The sequence below is a fragment of the Ambystoma mexicanum genome, chromosome 12, assembly GCF_040938575.1.
Source record: "Ambystoma mexicanum isolate Mex_15411 chromosome 12, UKY_AmexF1_1, whole genome shotgun sequence".
Lineage (NCBI taxonomy): Eukaryota > Metazoa > Chordata > Amphibia > Caudata > Ambystomatidae > Ambystoma > Ambystoma mexicanum.
The window spans coordinates 1,159,162,270-1,159,181,920 of NC_090936.1; positions in this window are offsets into that span (position 1 = coordinate 1,159,162,270).

A 19,651-nucleotide genomic window follows, 5' to 3' on the forward strand; every position below is an offset into this window, starting at 1 on the left:
GGGACAGAGCCATTGTCAGTCATGGAGGTAATCCTCATTGCCTCATTCCTCATCTTCCTTGGCTCAGTAGTAGTGTTACTGTGTAGTAGGGAAGAATTATGAGAGTTGTAGTTTGCCATAAAATAAGCAAGGATAGGGTTTAGATGGATTACTGGAAGCGGGGGATACCATGTCTCACCATCGGGTGCTTCAGCCCCACTCATAGAGGACCCCCTTCCCATGTGATCTTCCCCCACTTTTCCACTCCCAGGGTCGGGATCCAAAAGTGATGGCCCTCCCTTGGCCACCTGAGTACGGCATCTCTGGGAACTAGAGTGCGAAATACCCTCTGTTATTTCACAGGGCGTTATATTTCAAACACTTGAATTCTTAAGGGCCCTTCCTTGGCTTTGGCAAGGCTGGTTTTTGCTAACTTGCCTTCAGACAAATCTCTGCTGGCTTGGCAATAGTTGTTGGCACTGTTTTCTCAGATTATTGCCTTTTCTTGATGTTAACTTTTATTATGGCCCACACACCTACAACCACACCTCTTCGGTCTGTTTGTCACGTTCTTATTCAGCCACCCCCTTTTTATATCAGCTTGGTTTTCATATACATTATTAGCCAACTTCACTATCATTAGGTATTAAAAATTAAGGGCTAATTATTCCTTTCCTGTTTTGTACATTCATACTCTGTTTGGAACACCCAGGCTTGGCCAGTGGGCGATCACAGAGCACTCTGGGGTCACAATTGAACAGTGAACTCACGGTGTAAGGAACTCATGTTGGCAACAGTAAAGACAGACACATGTGATCACAGTTCAAGGGTGTTTATTAAACTGTATAGGAAGGCCTAATCTAAACCTAAATCTAAGCTGGGAGCAAGCTACACCCATCAAAATATAATAAGGCAGTCCTAGTGGAGTCTTGTGTAATAAAAGGGCCTATACTAAAAACAAACTATTGCCAATCTTTACAACTAAATACAAAAAGAGTGTGGGTTAGGGTTCATGAGAAAGAAGTGTTCACAAAAAGATAAGACAAGATGTGGTAGACGGGGGTCTCCCTTCCCCACGTTTTGAGCACGGGACAAGGGGCCACTTCTGAGCACAGCACACTCTCAAGCTTTCCCAGTACGAGACTACAGTTCCGTCCTCAGATATCAGGATCTTCTGTGGTTAAGTCTCTTTTATACAAAAAAGTATCTTGCCTTGTTCTTCTTTCGACTCACCGGCTCTGATGAACTGCTTGGCTTTTCTTGTCTTTGAAGTCAAGGACGGTACTACGGTAGCAAGTGTCTCCCCGCGTCCTGGTTATCAGTGTAGGAGGCCTCTGGGTACCGTTGACATCTGCTGCAACACACAATGGAAATTGTACACGGTCATAGGATTCCTTTCACAGAGGCTTTGTGGGTCTGACTCGAAAAGGGCAAGGGCACTTCCCTCCTTGTCGCCCCTTCGGTTCTCTCCACCTTTCTCCTCTTGAACAGCTGCCCTGGGATAGCCATCTCGTCGTGCGGTCTGCCTTGCTCGTAGTGTGCTCTTGTGCTCCACCTTTTATCCCTGTGGGGAATGGCAAGGCCGTCAGGTGTGTGTGGTTCTGATCAATTGCCTGACTTTGCCTGATCCTTGTGTTGGGACATGTCAGGTAAACAGCTCTGGTGTTAGTCCATTGTCTTTCGTGTCATGAGAAAGTGTTTGTGTCGGGAAAGCGGGGGCAGAGCTTCCAAGTATCCTACGTGGTAGGATGGGGAAAGATGTTATAAGAAGGGGGATACCGCGTCTCACCCATTGGTGTCCCACTTCCACTCCCAGAGGACCCCCCCATCCAGGTGATCCTCTCGCACTGGTCCACCACCAGGAACTGGTTCCAATAGCGATGGCTGTATCCTGGCCACCTGGATGACAGATACCTGTGGACTAGTCAGGGAGACACCTTCAGGTGTTTCACACACCCTTCCTCCATGCAATGTAGCTACATTTGTTTCATAGGCGTACTGGGAAAGAAAATCTATGTTTCCCTGGTCTTTTCCTTTTCGATGCTCCACAGTGAAACAATAGGGTTGTAGGTCTAGAAACCATTATATGACCCAAGCGAGGGTTGGAGTCTTTGCATTGGCTAATCGACACTAGGGGTGAGTGATCTGTAACAAGTAAGACCTTTCATCCCAATAGGTAGTATCTAAGGTGGATACTGGCCCACTTGATGCCCAGGGTCTCTAGTTCCAACGCAGAGTAATTTCTTTAATGTGGGAACAGCTTGCGACTAGTATATAATATCGCAAACCTGGGAAAGGATTGCTACTAACCCTGTAAGGGAGGCATCCGTCTATAATGCAAACTCTTTCGAGAAGTCGACTACTTTCAGGACTGGGTTCTGGCACAGAGTCTGTTTCAAGGTGTTTTGACATATCTCATCCTCATCATTCCAATGACATTTCTGGGGTTAGGCATTCTTAAGTTTATCTGTTAGCCGGGCTGTTTTGTCTGAAAAGTTGGTGCTAAACGTACGGTAATATCCTATTAACCCGAGAAAAGCTCTAAGATCTATTTTTGTCTTGGGGCGGTTGGTGTAAAACAGCTTTTACCTTCTCATGTTGGGGCTGTACATTCCCTACGAAGAAGCCGAGGTATTTTACAGCTGACTGGGCCAATCTGTACTTAGCTGGGTCAGCAGTTAGGCCAGCGTTTCTGAGGACTTTTATGATGGTATAAAGATAGAAGAGATGGTCCTCCAAAGACTTACTATAAATTACGATATCGTCAATATAAGCTCCACAGAAATCGGAATAGGGTTGTAGGATTTGATCCATGATGCATTGGAAAGTGGCTGGCGCGCCAATAGGAAGGACTTTGAATTGGAACAGTTCCAGAGGCGTTGAAAACACATTCTTTTCCTTATCTGGCCCATACACGGGAACTTGCCAATACCCTTTGATTAAATCTAGGGTAGATAGAAAGGTGGCTGCTCTGATTTTATCAATTAGGTCATCTATCTGAGGCATGGGATAGGCATCGAAGTCTGAAATGGCACTAACTTGACGGAATTCTATGCAGAATCTCCAGGAACGGTCAGGTTTAGTGTCCAATACGATAGGAAAAGACCATGGACTTTATGAAGGCTCGATCATATTGGCTTTCAACATTTTGTTGACTTCCTCAATCACTATCTATTTAAGGGCTTCTGGGAGTCTATACGGTTTTAAATGAACCGCTTTACCTTTAAGTGTTCTAATAAAGTGATAGATGCCTTTTACTCTTCCTGGTTTTTCTGAGAATACGTCAGGGAAGGAGTCAACTACATCTTTTAGATTTTCTTGTTGTTGGATAGATAGCTTGTGAGGAATTAAGTCAAAGTTATCCATCTCTTCGGGAACCAGACAGGCTAGTACTTTGGCAAAGGTAGCTCCACTCTTGAGAGATTTGCGTGATACAAATGAACCTTCTGTTTTCTGTCCCGTTGGGATACTTTATAAGTGCATGTTCCTGTTCGTTCTACTGTCTCATTGGAGACAAGTTTATTTTCTGAGGTGGGTAAAAGGACTACTACTTTTTGTCCTATGGAGAATTACCTTACATTCTCTTTTTTGTTATAAGTGGATTTTTGTTGACTCTGGGCCTTGTCCATAAGAGTACAGACTAAGTCTTGAACCAATTTCATATGTTCTCGCATTCTCATGGCGGTTTGCGAGATGGGAATGGGGGCCTCCTCTCATTCCTCCCAGCTCTGACCTGGAGGTGAATGCGCCGGCGGTTTGGGCAATTTCATTGCTATTAGCGCGGCACTAATTGCGCCGGCGCCTATAGCACCAAAAACCCCATTGGGTCCAAAGGACCCAGTGGGGAATGGGGATTTACTTGCGTAGGCCACATCCAGGCCAATTACCGCTGGGATACCGCCAACCTTGTGATGAGGACCAAAGGACGACACTTCCTGATCCGGACCTTGGGGGTGGTGTACTGCGGGAGGTTTAAATGGAGGAGGGGCTACAGGCCAGGAAGACTCAGAACCCCCTGTTTAACTTTCCTGGTAATCCGATACTCTGATGCTGTTTGTCAAACAACAGAGGTTGTACGAACTAACTTTGTTGGTGGGGACTACAAGTGTAATGTGGCACCGTTTCCGATGGTCTCTCTGGCACTGATGGAAGCAGCTGTCCAGTGTTCACAGAACCCCTTCCAACATGGAATCTTCTTGTGGCTGCAACATTGCAGCCTTTCAGGGATCAGGTGACTGCCTAACTCCTCCCCCTTATGTGAGGAAGGCTTTTTAACCTGTGGATTCTGGACATCGCTGCGTTGCTGCGTTCTATAGTAAACGCTCCGTGAGTTCGAACTTCTCTTTTTCACTATACCTCTGAGAACTGTATGCTTATTCTAATCTCTCCTTTTCCTACCAGGGACGTTTCTATGGGAGGGCAAAAGGGGCACTTGCACAGGGCCCCCATCTTGGAGGGGGCTCCACAAGGCTGCCTGATCTAAAGAAGTAAGATTCCTTTGTTCACCAGTCTGAAATAGCACACACCAGGATATTGTATTGCATGGTACTGAGGCTCTAAACCTATTGCCTGTCTGTTTTGGAAAGTACATTTTACCTCAATCAATTCATCATGTAATGCTTTCTGTGTTCACTGTGGTATATATAGTTTGTGTGTTCCTTGTTGCACAACTCCTGTAGCATTCTTTCCTTCCTGTGGGAATTATGTTCATGTGCAATAGCCACATTTGAAATGCATACTGGTAAATTGAGTGCCACAATGGTTCAGAAGTTAGCTCAGTCTGTTAAGCACTCAGTGCAGTGATATGTGTTCCTATGCAAGATTAGAATAACATATTCCTCTGAGGCTGGCTGAGCCTTTCCTATGTCTGAAATCTATAAACCTGCATGCATATGTACTTGGTCTTGCAGCACAACAGGCGCTATTACCGGCAATATACCTGTACCAGATAGGGGTTGCTATAAACACGAACATGTCCTCCTTATGGTGAAGGTCTAGAAATTGGATTGCTCAGATGGGGTGTTGTAAAACCTAGGCAATTGCCTCCAACGGTGAGCATAAACTGTTAGTCCAAGAGATGAATAAGTATCAGAATTTGGAACCAAAGCATCCATGTTTGTATCCTGGCTTTGCCAGCAGACAATACAGTGATCGTGGTCAATCATCTAATATCTCGTACATTACTGTATTGTCTTCTGTGAAGTTTACCTCCTCTCATGCTGGTGGCATCGTTATGCCCATTACTTGATCTTTCTTCTTATGTAGGCCATTTGAGTGGAAGGGGTGGTAGACCGAAGGGAGCAGACCAGATGGTGAAGGGCTCGGGCAAGCATATTTTAAAGTCTGCTTGTTTGACACAAAAAAAGCTTTGCATTGTTGTAAAAGCCAAAGGTTTTTCTGCACGTTTATAAATGACAATTAGACAAGCGAGTGTTTTGGAAGTATGTAAAGCTTTAAAATACTAAATACCAACCCAGATTATCAGGGTAATTAATAGAAATTCGTACAAAAGTGGTGCACGCGGCTGGCGCACAGTGTCCCCGTGTGATACACTGTGCCAGCCGCGTGCGAAAAAATCCTTTTCATCGCACAGCGAATTCATGGATTTTAGCCTCCGAAACCAGCCGTGGCGCAGAGTGGCGCAGCGACCCTGCAGCAGTGCCAGTTACGCCCCCAAGAATGCCCTCGCGCAAGGAAAAGCCTTCAAAATTCCCAAATCATCGCAAAGGGCTGCGCTAACCCTGGACCAGTTCACAGGGCTGCCAAACAGCAAACGCCAAGCGGGGAACGTGTATTTCAGTGGTTATCGGGAAGTTTCACACACAATTGTCCTGGGTACGTGTACATCAGGGGTGCACACGCGATTCCATCAGGGTACGTGTATTCCAGTGGTGCGCGGGAAGTATCACATGCAAAAGCAGCAGGGTACGTGTATTTCAGGGGTGCGCAGGAAGTATCACACGCGATTCCATCATGGTACGTGTATTCCAGGGGTGCGTGGGGAACACCACACGTGAATTGCACGTGTGGGTCCTCCCAGGTGTACCCTCTACACCCTCCATGGCCCCTGCAGGCGGCCCACACCACAGGGGCCTACCCTGCACATGTCCCGCAGGCAGCCCATCCGCCATGCCCATGCCCCCCAGCCAACCCGCATGTCACCTTGAACTACTGCCCACCAACGCATGTCCCCCTGCACCCCCAGCCCCCAGCATCCAGGGGCACCCTCCACCAGGCTCCCACTCATGTCCAACTCAGGTCTCCCAGCACCCCCACCCCCAGCAGTGCAGGGCACCCTCCACCAGGCCCCCACTCATGTCTCCCACAACCTCCACCCCCCAGCAGTGCAGGGGCACCCTCCACCAGGCCCCCACTCATGTCTCCCATCGCCCCCACCCCCCAGCATCTAGGGGCACCCTCCACCAGACCCCCACTCATGTCTCCCAGCACCCCCACCCCCCAGCATCCAGGGGCACCCTTCACCAGGCCCCCACTCATGTCTCCCACCACCCCCACCCCCCAGCATCCAGGGGCACCCTCCACCAGGCCCCCATTCATTGTCTCCCACCACCCCCACCCCCACCCCCCAGCAGTGCAGGGCACCCTCCACCAGGCCCCCACTCATGTCTCCCACCACCCCACCCCCCATCAGTGCAGGGGCACCCTCCACCAGGCCCCCACTCATGTCTCCCATCACCCCCACCCCCCAGCATCCAGGGGCACCCTCCACCAGGCCCCCACTCATGTCTCCCACCACCCCCACCCCCCAGCAGTGCAGGGGCACCCTCCACCAGGCCCCCACTCATGTCTCCCATCACCCCCACCCCCCAGCATCCAGGGGCACCCTCCACCAGGCCCCACTCATGTCTCCCATCACTCCCTCCCCCCAGCAGTGCAGGGGCACCCTCCACCAGGCCCCCGCTCATGTCTCCCATCACCCCCACCCCCCAGCATCCAGGGGCACCCTCCACCAGGCCCCCACTCATGTCTCCCACCACCACCACCCCCCAGCAGTGCAGGGCACCCTCCACCAGGCCCCCACTCATGTCTCCCACCACCCAGCAGTGCAGGGGCACCCTCCACCAGGCACCCCCATCCCCAGCATCCAGGGGCACCCTCCACCAGGCCCCCACTCATGTCCAACCCATGTCTCCCATCACCCCCCCCCCAGCAGTGCAGGGCACCCTCCACCAGGCCCCCACTCATGTCCAACTCATGTCTCCCACCACCCCCACCCCCCAGCAGTGCAGGGCACCCTCCACCATGCCCCCACTCATGTCCCACTCATGTCTCCCATCACCCCCACCCCCCAGCATCCAGGGGCACCCTCCACCATGCCCCCACTCATGTCTACCATCACCCCCACCCCCCAGCAGTGCAGGGCACCCTCCACCAGGCCCCCACTCATGTCCAACTCATGTCTCCCACCACCCCCACCCCCCAGCAGTGCAGGGCACCCTCCACCAGGCCCCCACTCATGTCCAACCCATGTCTCCCACAACCCCACCCCCCCAGCAGTGCAGGGCACCCCCCAGCAGTGCAGGGCACCCTCCACCAGCCCCCCACTCATGTCCAACTCATGTCTCCCACCACCCCCACCCCCCAGCAGTGCAGGGCACCCTCCACCATGCCCCCACTCATGTCCCACTCATGTCTCCCATCACCCCCAACCCCCAGCATCCAGGGGCACCCTCCACCAGGCCCCCACTCATGTCTACCATCACCCCCACCCCCCAGCATCCAGGAACACCCTCCACCAGGCCCCCACTCATGTCTCTCACCACCCCCACCCCCCAGCAGTGTAGGGCACCCTCCACCAGGCCTCCACTAATGTCTCCCACCACCCCCACCCCCCAGCAGTGCAGAGCACCCTCCACCGGTCCCCCACTCATGTCTCCCACCACCCCCACCCCCCAGCAGTGCAGGGGCACCCTCCACCAGGCACCCACTCATGTCTCCCATCACCTCCACCCCCCAGCATCCAGGGGCACCCTCCACCAGGCCCCCACTCATGTCTCCCACCACCCCCACCCCCCAGCAGTGCAGGGGCACCCTCCACCAGGCCCCCACACATGTCTCCCAGCACCCCCACCCCCCAGCATCCAGGGCACCCTCTACCAGGCCCCCACTCATGTCCAACTCATGTCTCCCATCACCCCCACCCCCAGCAGTGCAGGGCATCCTCCACCAGGCCCCCACTCATGTCCAACTCATGTCTCCCACCACCCCCACCCCCCAGCAGTGCAGGGCACCCTCCACCAGGCCCCCACTCATGTCTCCCACCACCCCCACCCCCCAACAGTGCAGGGGCACCCTCCACCAGGCCCCCACTCATGTCTCCCATCACCCCCACCCCCCAGCAGTGCAGGGCACCCTCCACCAGGCCCCCACCCATGTCCAACCCATGTCTCCCACCACCCCCACCCCCCAGCAGTGCAGGGCACCCTCCACCAGGCCCCCACTCATGTCTCCCATCACCCCCACCACCCAGCAGTGCAGGGCACCCTCCACCAGGCCCCCACTCATGTCCCCCAGCCAACATGTCATCACAATCTAGATCCCTGGCCCTTATGGTCAGCCTCCAAATGCCAAACACCCACCCGAGTATTGCATCCACCCACTTAGAAATGGCAATAACATGATAGAACCCCAATTGCAAGTCTGGAAATGAACACATGTCCCTCACATACACCCAATGGGTGTCAGTGAATGTCAAAACCCATATCATGATATGCATGAAACCAATGAGATGATACTACACATTGAAGTTTGAAGAAAAAATATGTATTAAAAGCAACATAAATTTAATCAATAATAAACAAACAATAATGGAAATTTTAAAAAAATAAACCAGCATGTCCGTAAAATAATGCAAAACCACAAATCATAATCCAAAGGAAAGGTGTCCAAAGTCACAGTCCACAAAAGTAAATCCAATGGAAAATTAAAATCGAAAACCATTGCTCCATGTGTAAATCATAAAAAAAAATGAAAATCCAAAAGTCAACTATATACAGATAAACAATCCAGGGTCCATGATCCCAACAGAAGAAATGAAACCTATCTAATAACACTACCTAAAAAAAAACTATATACAAAAATGGGGCCCATTGTCCAAAAGGTCCAAAAAAAATGCAAAACCAAAGGAAACCTAACACTAACTACAGAACTATTTACAAGGGCAGCGGGCTAGTCCGACGGCTCACTTCGGGATGTTCCGGGCCAGGGCATCATCAAACTCCTGCTCAATGTCCCGGAGGCGGTCCTCCTCCATGGCCCCGAGTGTCCGCAGGGCCGTCGACATGTTCACCCCCAACTCCCTGCGGATAGCCTCGAGGCACTCGGCCCGCCTCAGGGCCCTCCGCATGGAGTTCTCCGCCCTGACCATCGTGAGCTGTGCCTCTTCCGCCCGCTGCCGCTCCGCATCTATGGCGTGGCCCAACCGCTGCCACAAGGAAGACACTTCCCGTCCTGGGTCCTCCTGCCCTCCGGCCGATGCCTGCCCCTCCGATGTCGAAGACCCCGAGCCATCATGGCTCCCACCACGTTGCTGCTGCTGCTGTGCCTCTGCCCGTGCACTGCCTCCTGCTGCCTGCACATCCTCCGCTGACTGGGGTGCAGTCGTTGATGTGGCCATCCCTGCTGGACGTCTGACTCCCGACTGTGGCAGGTATGCCTCCTCCACCAGCCTGGCCGCACCGTCAGAGGCAGCTCCACAGGGCACCCAGGTGACTAATGGGTGGGAAGATGGCACGGAGGACGACTGGCGCATAGGGGGTTCAGTTGAGGAGGGAGTCTGAGCAAGCCCCATCAAACGGAGGAATCCGGCCTGGGTGACCTGTCCCAGTAGGCCGACGCAGTCAACAAGCCATTCGAGATGACGTGCAGTCTCCTCATGAAAAGACTGCATGTCACCTCGCATGGCCCGTTGACGCAACGCCACACCAGTCAGGACAGGCTCAACCCGGACCCGGATAGCCACGTCCACAGGCAGAGGAAGGCCAGTTGTCGTGAGCTCATCCCCTGCCTGAAAACGGGTCTGGACGTAGGCATCCCTGCTGGTGCAAGATGATGCAGTGACAGGATCAGGGACAGGATTGCACACAGGCACCTCCGCGGCGACCTGTGCTGCCTCGTGTCCCTGGTCCTGCACTGCACCACTAGCACCAGTGGAATCCCCACCTCCAGACCCTGTCTCTGTTGCTTGCACGGCCTCCTCCTCCACCAAACCCCCCACCAACCTGGATGACTCCGTGCCATCTTCCCCCGTTGGGCCCTGTGGGGTCCCAGCTGCCCCTTCTGCTGCCGAGGAGTCCAACTCTGACCTCTGCCTCTTGGACCTCCCCCCGGCAGCTGCGGCCTGGGACGTGGCACCGGACTCCTCACTCCCCGACGAGATCACAACCTGGGAGGGGAGCCGGGTGTTGCGTCTCCGGCTGGCGGTGCGATCCCCACCGCTGTGCTCCACAGCACCTTCTCCGCCCTCTTCATCACTTGACGCTGCAGACAGGGAGAAATAAAACACAGGCATCAGGGCACTGTACAATGGACACATACACACATGACAGTTGCACTGGCAAACCTCAGACATGGCATCACAATCAGCAACACACAATTCATTTAAACTTGCACACATGAGCCATTCCACAGCCATATCGCAACTGCCAGCACCATCCATACACATACAACAGCATGAGCAGGCAAAGGTGAGCCAGACATCACATGCAACACAGGGAGTGCACTACACATGCACGCACACCACCACACTTGCATGCATGTGTACACCTCAGCCAACTGTCGCAGTGTTCAGATGGGCATCCATATCACATCTGCCAATCAGGCTGTCACATCCCGCAGTCACATGCATCCATGTTGCATCACTGTTGCACCCTTGTCAAATACACACACATGCACATGTACACAGTGCTGATACATGCAGCTGAAAACAAAATACATGCGTGGCATCACGAACATGCCTACTTACATACACATTCATCCAAACATGTGTGCCCACACAACTGCATTTGGCATGCAAGCCTACACACACAAGCACCATCCATGTCTCACACATGACAGCCCTCGCATGTGTTAGCCTCACGGCCCTGTACACCCCCACCCATACTCGGCCCCATACAAACAGATGTGTAACCTGCACACTACTGGCACATCACCACACGCACAGCCTACAATCATGATGCATGTACACTTACCGCTCGAATCCAGACGGGTCTGCCTCTCAAGGACCTGGACGTGGAGCGCTGGGGATATGCGTTCCAGGACCCTCATCTGATCTTCCAACAAGTGGCCCCGGCACCCCTTAGCATCCGCTGCCTTCAAGAGGCGCCGGGCCTTGTTGAGGGTCCTGGACCTGAAGTCCTCCAAGCGCTTCTTGACATGTTGGAAGTCGTGGACTGCCACCCCCTCCGCATTGATGGCAGTCACGATGTCCGTCCAGATCCGAGTCCGTCCTTCCTTGTCGGCGCGCACACTTCCGAAGAGGGCATCATACTGCCCCAGAACTTGCTCCACCAGGACACTATCAAGGATTGGTGACTGGCCTGCAGATTTGCCCACTAGGTCTGTAATGTCCTCCTCCTCACTTGATAGGAAAGGTTCCCCCGAAATACCGTTCTCCTCCTCACCTGATGTAGAAGAGTAGTGGGTTCTCCTTCGACGTGGTTTCTCCCTTTGAGACTTCTTCTTGGAGAGCAGATACGGTCTGCCTCGAAAAGAAGCCACCGTGAATCTCAACAGAGGAAACCTCACGATGACCCCCTCCCGTGACAGCCAGTTGTTATCGGGGGAAAAAGCCTCCGAGGCCCAAAAAACCCCCACAAGTTGATAGAAGACTCCTGAAGCAGGTCCGTTGAAGCGTGGAGCACTAAACGCAGTATCCAGAGAAATCGGCTCCAGGCAGAAGCGGTGGAATCACAAGAAGGTAAACGAAGCAGCGTGAATGGGCTTCACAGAGGAGAGAGCTCCTGAAAACATTGATAGGAGGAAACGACCAGCAGGGAGTACTTCCGATAGAGTAGGAAGCGAGGAAAAGGGGAGAGAGCAAACGGGAGAGAGCGTAGCAGGAATTGGGGTTGGAAGATCGCTAAGAGGGGACAAAGCTACAGAGCGCACGCAACGAACGGGAAAGCAAGTTGCAACGCGCCAGCCCGCTGAGATTCGGATGGAGAAATACACGGCGGGCGGCCATGTTGGAAAACACTAGACTGCACCGTACGTTGAAGCGAAAACGTAACGGAACCGTCTAATGGCGACGGAACTTCCACCTTCGCCAAATCCTCCAAGCGCCAATGGTCGTGACAGACACCAACTTCCCTGGCACTGAAGCTGGTGCCCCTCTGCCTCTCTGGCCGGGGGTTGTCAATGGTGCCAGATGTTGCAGTGCCCGACATGACAACCCCAGAGGCAGGAGTGGGTGGGCAACTGGGTCCTGGGGCTGGGCTGTGGAGCGATGGAATCCCAGTCGGGAGTCTTCGGTTCCAGCAGGGGTGGTCACAGCAACAGCACCCCTAGCTGATGTACAGGCAGCAAATGGCAGGACACGTGGGCAGCAGGCAGTCAGGCAGCAGCAGATGGCAGGTGGGAGCGTGCTCTGGGCTCTGGGGGGCAGTAAATCGGCTTTCTGGGCAGGAGCGTGGTCTTACGTGTGATTACGCGTGGCCAGCTTGATACGGAATGATTTGGTACGTGAAAATCCTGCACGTCTGCGTGTAATTCGAGGAAAGGCCCTTAGCGCGTAAGCGCGTCTGCACGCATACGCGATTTCATTGGCCCAAAGGCCCCCATGCGCAGCTATGGCATCACGCACATGGCCGTAGAGAATGTCGTGTGTAAAAAAAAAAGATACACGTCCGAGTGTCAAAGCGTGTAATTGGTGGAAATGGCCTCATCGCGTATGCGCATCTGTGACGTGTGTATAAAAGGTACGTGTAGAACGCCATTTCCTTGTACGTGCTTTTCGTGGAGAGCGAGTGGGTGAAATCTGTACTTCTTGTCGGTTCACACGCGATTTACTTCACGGTGTTTCCAGTTCGTACTCTCTGTTACCTCTGACAGCTTTTTCTCTTTTCCTCTTTTTCCTGGGCCTGTTTCCTCAAACAGCGTTCCCTTCTACTGTTGTCCTGTCTCCTCAGACAGCGTACAATTCTTCTTTTGGCGGGGGTGTTGCCAACGCGCACACGTGCATATTTTTCACGCTTTTGTTCCTGGCAGACGGTGAGTCGCGCACGTATTTAACATCTGTGCTTGCCCCGTGTGTCGTATACCCCTTCAGAGGTCATTCTAGGCTGCGTGTGACACGCATACGTTCATTCTTGTGTTTCTGGGTGCCACAGCATAGTGCAGGTTTATTTTTCCACACACGTGGTCTAGGAGGGGTTGCGCGCACCTTACTTCCCTTTTTTGGGGTGCCTGTGCATTGCGTGACCCGTCATCTTTCCCCAGTGGTGACATACAGCCTTGCTAGAGCACTAGGGTACAACTACCATCTGGTACCCAACCCCTTTGACCCCCAATTGCCCAGGACAATAGTTCACAGCGACTCCCATGCGCACAATAACATCAGTGCCATGGCTGGGAGGCGAACAAGCCGTAAGGGTGGCAAAGGTGGCCAAGCCCCAAGTGGTGGCCGTGGTGGATCCGGTAGGGGACGTGGCCGTGACTTGCAGGGTGCCCCTAGCCCCCCATGTGTGGAGGAGCAGCCAGGGACACCCATGCGCCCCCCCCCCCCTGGTTGAGGGTAACGTGGCTGACACCATCCATGCTCAGCCCTTGTTGGACCAGCCCACTGTGGAACCAGACCTGGCACAGGGTGACTCCATGGCTGACTTCCAGGTCAGCAGGTCTAGGCCACGTGTGCCGGTGCACGTTGGTGTCATCAGGCCACGTGGATCAGGGGCAGCTAGGTCATCTGCTGCCCCGTGTAGGCAGACTGGGGAGGCTGCTGGGGCAGCTGCGGCTCCATCCACTCCACCTCTCACACACCCAGCCAGGACAGTGTCGGTTCAAGTCCATCCTGCTGACATTCCCCCTGACACCATCACACTTGAGCTAATGCCTGCACCAACTCCCATGCTGAGTGTGCAATCCCACACTCCTAGTACAGAGTCCACTGGGGCTCCTGCCCCTAGTGTCCAGAGCGGCGTAGGACACGCAGGATCCCCACCACCTTCCAAGCGGAAGAGGAAGAGTGTTCGTCCAGTACAGGCTGATGCCCCAGACACGGCTACACAGTCCAGCCCGTCAAGGACGCCCAGCTTCAATGAGGCCGAACTGAATGCACTTGTAGAGTATGTGTCCGCACATGACCGCGAAATGGTGATTGTTGTAGGATCCAAGACCACACCTGCACAACGTCTGGCACACTGGCAGACCATCGCAGACATCATAAGTGCCCTTGGAATCGTGAGGCGCAGAGCTAATGAATGCTACAAGCGCTGGAATGACCTGAAGCGCAGGGCAAAGAATAAACTGGCCTCAAGTCATGCCGCTACTCTAGTGACTGGAGGCGGGTCTCCAGCAGAGGACATAGAACTCACTCCACTTGAGCATGTTGCTGGGACCTACGTCACAGAGGAACAGATCCAAGGCGTGGGAGAACTGGCAGATTACGAGGCATTGTCCGGTGAGTGCACATGCATGTGTGTGTCATCCATGTGCATGGTGTGTGTGTGAGGGCTTCTGTTTGGGTGCCAGGTGAGGGTGTGTGTGCCTGAGTGGTTTGGCTCACCCATGTGCCTCATCCAATACATTCTGCACACCAGCATTTGGGTATAGCAGTATCCCTTCTGCCAACATTAGTTGCCCTTGAAGTGACATCTTGCCACAACATTGTTGTTTATTTTCCTTGTTTATTCAGGCAGATTGTTTGCATACCACTACTTTTACTAGGCATTTCTCAGTCCTATTGTCACATGTCTGACATGGCTATGGTACAGTGGACTGGCTTTGTTTCCTGGATATGATTTGTTTAGACATGTCCCTGTGCTATAGGACCATTTTGGACTGGCAGCTCCAGGTTAAACATTCGAACCATTTCATTGAAAAAATCAATTTCATGAGCAAACTAGACTGAATGAACAATTGTTGCCCTCCTCCCCCTCTTCACTTTATGGCTAGAGTACATGCCATCTGTGTGTTGGCATGTGTATTTGACCTGCCAATCACAGGCCAATGTGTAATGCCACTGCTAGGCAGCATGCAGCAAATGTGTTCATCTTCCATCTTGGTGTCATCAATGTGTGCCATCTGCCTCCCCTTCACACGCAGTGACGGTGCATGCATTGGAGGTTTTTAGTCATGTGGGACATGTGTCAATCAAGTACTGTTTCTGTAGCTTCTCAGCCCTAATTGTGTGCCATAGTGCTAATGCCTGTTTCCATTTGGTTTCTTTTATGTCTTTGTAGGGGATGACGCACTTGATACTGCTGGGGTTGTGGAGATGGTGCAGACCCAGGAGGGGTCTCAGGCCCGACCGACCACCAGTGAGGGATGTGGTGTGGTGGTGGGTGAGAACCCACAACTGCTGCAGGTCGTGCTGTCAAGGGGTGTCTCTGGCTGCACCTCCCCCGAGCTGTATTCAGGTGTCGATTCGGATGATGAGACCTATGTGCCGTCGCAGGTGAGTGTTCCTGGGAGGGATTCTGTTCTGTCCGACCCACCTGCACCAGGGTTAGAACCCTCAATGGGGATGTCAGTGTTGGCAGGTACGCCTTTGGTGGTTACGGATGCAGGGTCACACTCCGCAACATCTGATCCTGTTCCTGGGCCAGCAGATCAGAGGGGGAATGCAGTCCTGCAGCCTCGGGCAGTGCCGGCACAGCAAGGCGCAGTTCGCCTTGCCCCAGACAGGTGTGGTGCCCGCCGACGTGGTGGCCGTACGACACCTGGCAATACCGCATGGGAGCAATCCATATACGGTATGGCAACCCAACAGGCAGCATCATCAGTTCCATTGTCCCCCCCGAAAGGCTGATGGAGCGACTACAGCAGGCAACAGACTCCATCTGCCAGTCACACAGGGAGGACATGTTGGCGTCCGACAGGGACAGGCGGGCGGCACTGGCGACTCTGCGGGAAGCCATTTCCATAGAGTCCCAGGGCCACAGGGAAGCCCTGAGGGTGGTACTCCTTCACCTCAGGACGACTCTTGTTGAGCTTGAGGCTTCAACAAACAGAAGGACAGAACAGCAGCTGGAGCGTCTCACACGTACGCTCTCAGCTGAGATGCAGGCAACTAGGGCGGAGGTCTGGGCATCACGTGAGTTGTTGCATGGGGACCTACGCACAATTATCCTGCAGAACGAGACCTTCCACACCCGCATGCTTGCTGCCATGGAGGACCAGACTAGGGCTTTGCGTGGGCTGCCTCCCATAGTGCCATAGTGCCACCACCTTCTGATGCAGCTGCAGAGGGTGTGGAGAGCTCTGATTCTCTCACAATAGGGTAGCCATGCAGGCCATGAGCCCATGGAGGTGTTTATTTTTCGCAAGATCCACACAGGTGGGTTTTGGTGTGCACCCTGTCCTCGGACCTCCAGGGTGTCCTCCCCCACACCCCCGGGCCCATTAATGGCCATTTTCTATTTTTTTTATTTTTTTATTTTTGTTTTTTGGACAGTGTGTTGCCTTGTGTGGCTCCCATGGGCATACGCTGTATTGAGGCTGGTTACATGCAGGCTTGTCATGAATTTGTGTCAGATGCTTGGGTTTGTGTGACACACACCCCTCCTGCTTCCCGTTTCCATGGGCTTGCAAAGGGTGTGCCCAAGTGACATTGACGTACATGGCGACGTTGGACTCCCATTTGATGTGTGGGCAGTCTGTAGTCAATACTGTGTATACATTCATAGTGCATATTGTTGTTGTATTGTACACTGCATGGTGTATTGATATGTGCCTCTGCATCCATCTCATCCTCCTAATTTGCAGGTCCATTTCTCATGTCTTCACAAGGCGGTCTACCTTGGAACTGGAGTCCATGTTGTAAGCAGTGCACCTACACTCTTGCGTGGCGCTAACACTGTATACTTAGAAGTGTTCGAAGTGCTGGCATTATCAGGTAGTGAGGCTACAAATTGTTAAGTCTGTAATGTCATGTTTAAGGTAGGTTGGAGGTTGTGTAGGTGATTGGTATTCTTGGTAAGTATTTGGTAATGTGTGTTGTAGGTCCTGCATTACTGTGAGCATTTCATGTGTGGCCAGTTTCCATTAGGGACACTGTAGTTGGTGACACTTGGGGCATGTTGTGGGGATTAATTTGTTTGCTCTCACATTGCATGACATGCCATGGTGTGTTGTGTGGCCGTGCCGGGGAGGGGTTGGGTGACATGGCACTGTTCTCATGTAGTATTTTGCAAGTGGGTATTCATTTCTGCAGCATGGAAGTGTGTCTTTTGATGACACTGCATTGGTGGTGTTTGTGTAGGTAGGGATCACACATTCTGACACTTCCTCATGAACAATCTCAGGCTGCTGTGGTTCTGACAGTTGACTGTCCCTTTGTTCGTCATAATTGTCAGGTCGAGTCATCATTGCTTATCAGATGGTATGTGCCAGGGGTGTGTGCTCTTCACAGGGGTGTGATTTCTATGTGAAGTAATTAGCTACCAGTTGCGTACGGGCTGCCTCACCCCATGCCCTTTCCCCTCCCATGCGTAGCGGGCGTGCATGTGGTTGGGGATGTGGGGGCACCACCATGTCCACAGCCAGGCCCCGGCGTGTTGCCACTATGATCCTGCACACTACTGGGGGCGCATATAACAGCTGCCCGCCAGAACGGTCAAGGGAGCGAAAGCGTGACTTGAGCATTCCGAATGTGCGCTCCACTATACCCCGGGTTGCAATATGGGCTGTGTTGTATCTTACCTTGGGAGGCGTGATGGGGTTCCGAATTGGCGTCATCATGTGGGTGCTCAGAGGGTAGACACTGTCCCCTGGTGAGGAGGTGATGGGTATCATTAGGGGGGTAGTGACATAACTCTGCATCTGACATGCATGCATGTGCAGTGGCATTCAAACTCACCAAGCAGCCATGTATCGCCATGCCGCCCAGCTTCTAGGTCACGGCTTAGGGTAGACATTCGGTAAATGAAGCTGTCGTGGGTGGACCCTGGATAGTTGGCATATACTGAGGTGATGATTCCCTTGGCATTACATACTACCTGCACGTTGATGGAATGCCAGTGCTTGCGGTTCCTATAGATGTGCTCAGATGCCCTGGGGGGACGTAATGCCACATGGGTGCAGTAAATGGCACCTAGCCCTTTGGGGAATTGTGCCACACCGTAGAAATCGAGGGCGGAAGCCTGCCTTTCTGCAGGTGTCCTGGGCAGGTATGTGTGTCTGCGGACTGATGGGTGTGCAGTGATGATGTTCAAGACCTGGTGTAGGCAGCGTGACTGCATGGCCTGTGACACCCCACCCACTATGGCACTTGTCCGCTGAAATGATCCAGTGGCCAAGAAGTGCAATACATTAAGGACCTTCTCCAGGGGGCTGAGTGCTTGGGAGCACAGGGTGGGTGATGTGAGGTCATCCTCCCACTCACTGACCAGGTCCAGTATTATGTGTGGTGGAAACCTGTACCTCCCATACACCCGGTCATCAGGCATCCCAAAAAGGCTGGTGCTGGGAGTGAAAATTCAGGCCCTCACTATCCTCCTCCTCCTCCTTTGGTAACCCACGGCCACTGCTGCTAGGAATGGTATATTCATCCTGGCGTCTGAGCTTGTTTGTTGCTTGCGCGCACTTTTATGCTGCGCGGGTCGACGTACGCCTGATTCATGCTGGCGTACATGTTTCAGGATTGGACCATTTATTTTTCGGCACGTTATAGGTGACCGTGTGAATCTTCCCGCCCACCCCAGGAATACACGTAACACGCTCTCCCAGGCCCAGTCGCGAGTAAATATTCCCGCCCACCCCTGGAATACACGTACCCCACTCTCACAGGCCCAGTCGCATGTGGAACTTCACACGCACACCGAAATACACGTACCCTGCAAAATCGCGTGTGAAACTTCACACGCACCCCGAAATACACATACCCAGGACAATCGCGTGTGGAACTTCCCGCGAACCCTGTAATACACGTAGCCTGCTGGTATCGCGTGTGGAAGTTCACGCGGACCCATAATACACGTACCCGGATGGTGTCGCATGTGAGACTACCCGCGCACCCCAGGAATACACGTACCCAGGCAAATCGCACGGCTGGGGGTGGGGGTGCTGGGAGACATGAGTGGGGGCCTGGTGGAGGGTGCCCCTGGATGCTGGGGGGTGGGGGTGCAGGGGGACATGAGTGGGGGCCTGGTGGAGGGTGCCCCTGACTGGTGGGGGGTGGGGGTGCAGGGAGACATGAGTGGGGGCCTGGTGGAGGGTGCCCCTAGATGCTGGGGGGTGGGGGTGATAGGAGACATGAGTTGGACATGAGTGGGGGCCTGGTGGAGGGAGCCCTGCACTACTGCGGGGTGGGGGTGATGGGACACATGAGTGGGGGCCTGGTGGAGGGTGCCCCTGGATGCTGGGGGGTGGGGGTGATGGGAGACATGAGTTGGACATGAGTGGGGGCCTGGTGGAGGGTGCCCCTGACTGCTGGGGTTTGGGGGTGATGGGAGACATGAGTGGGGGCCTGGTGGAGGGTGCCCCTAGATGCTGA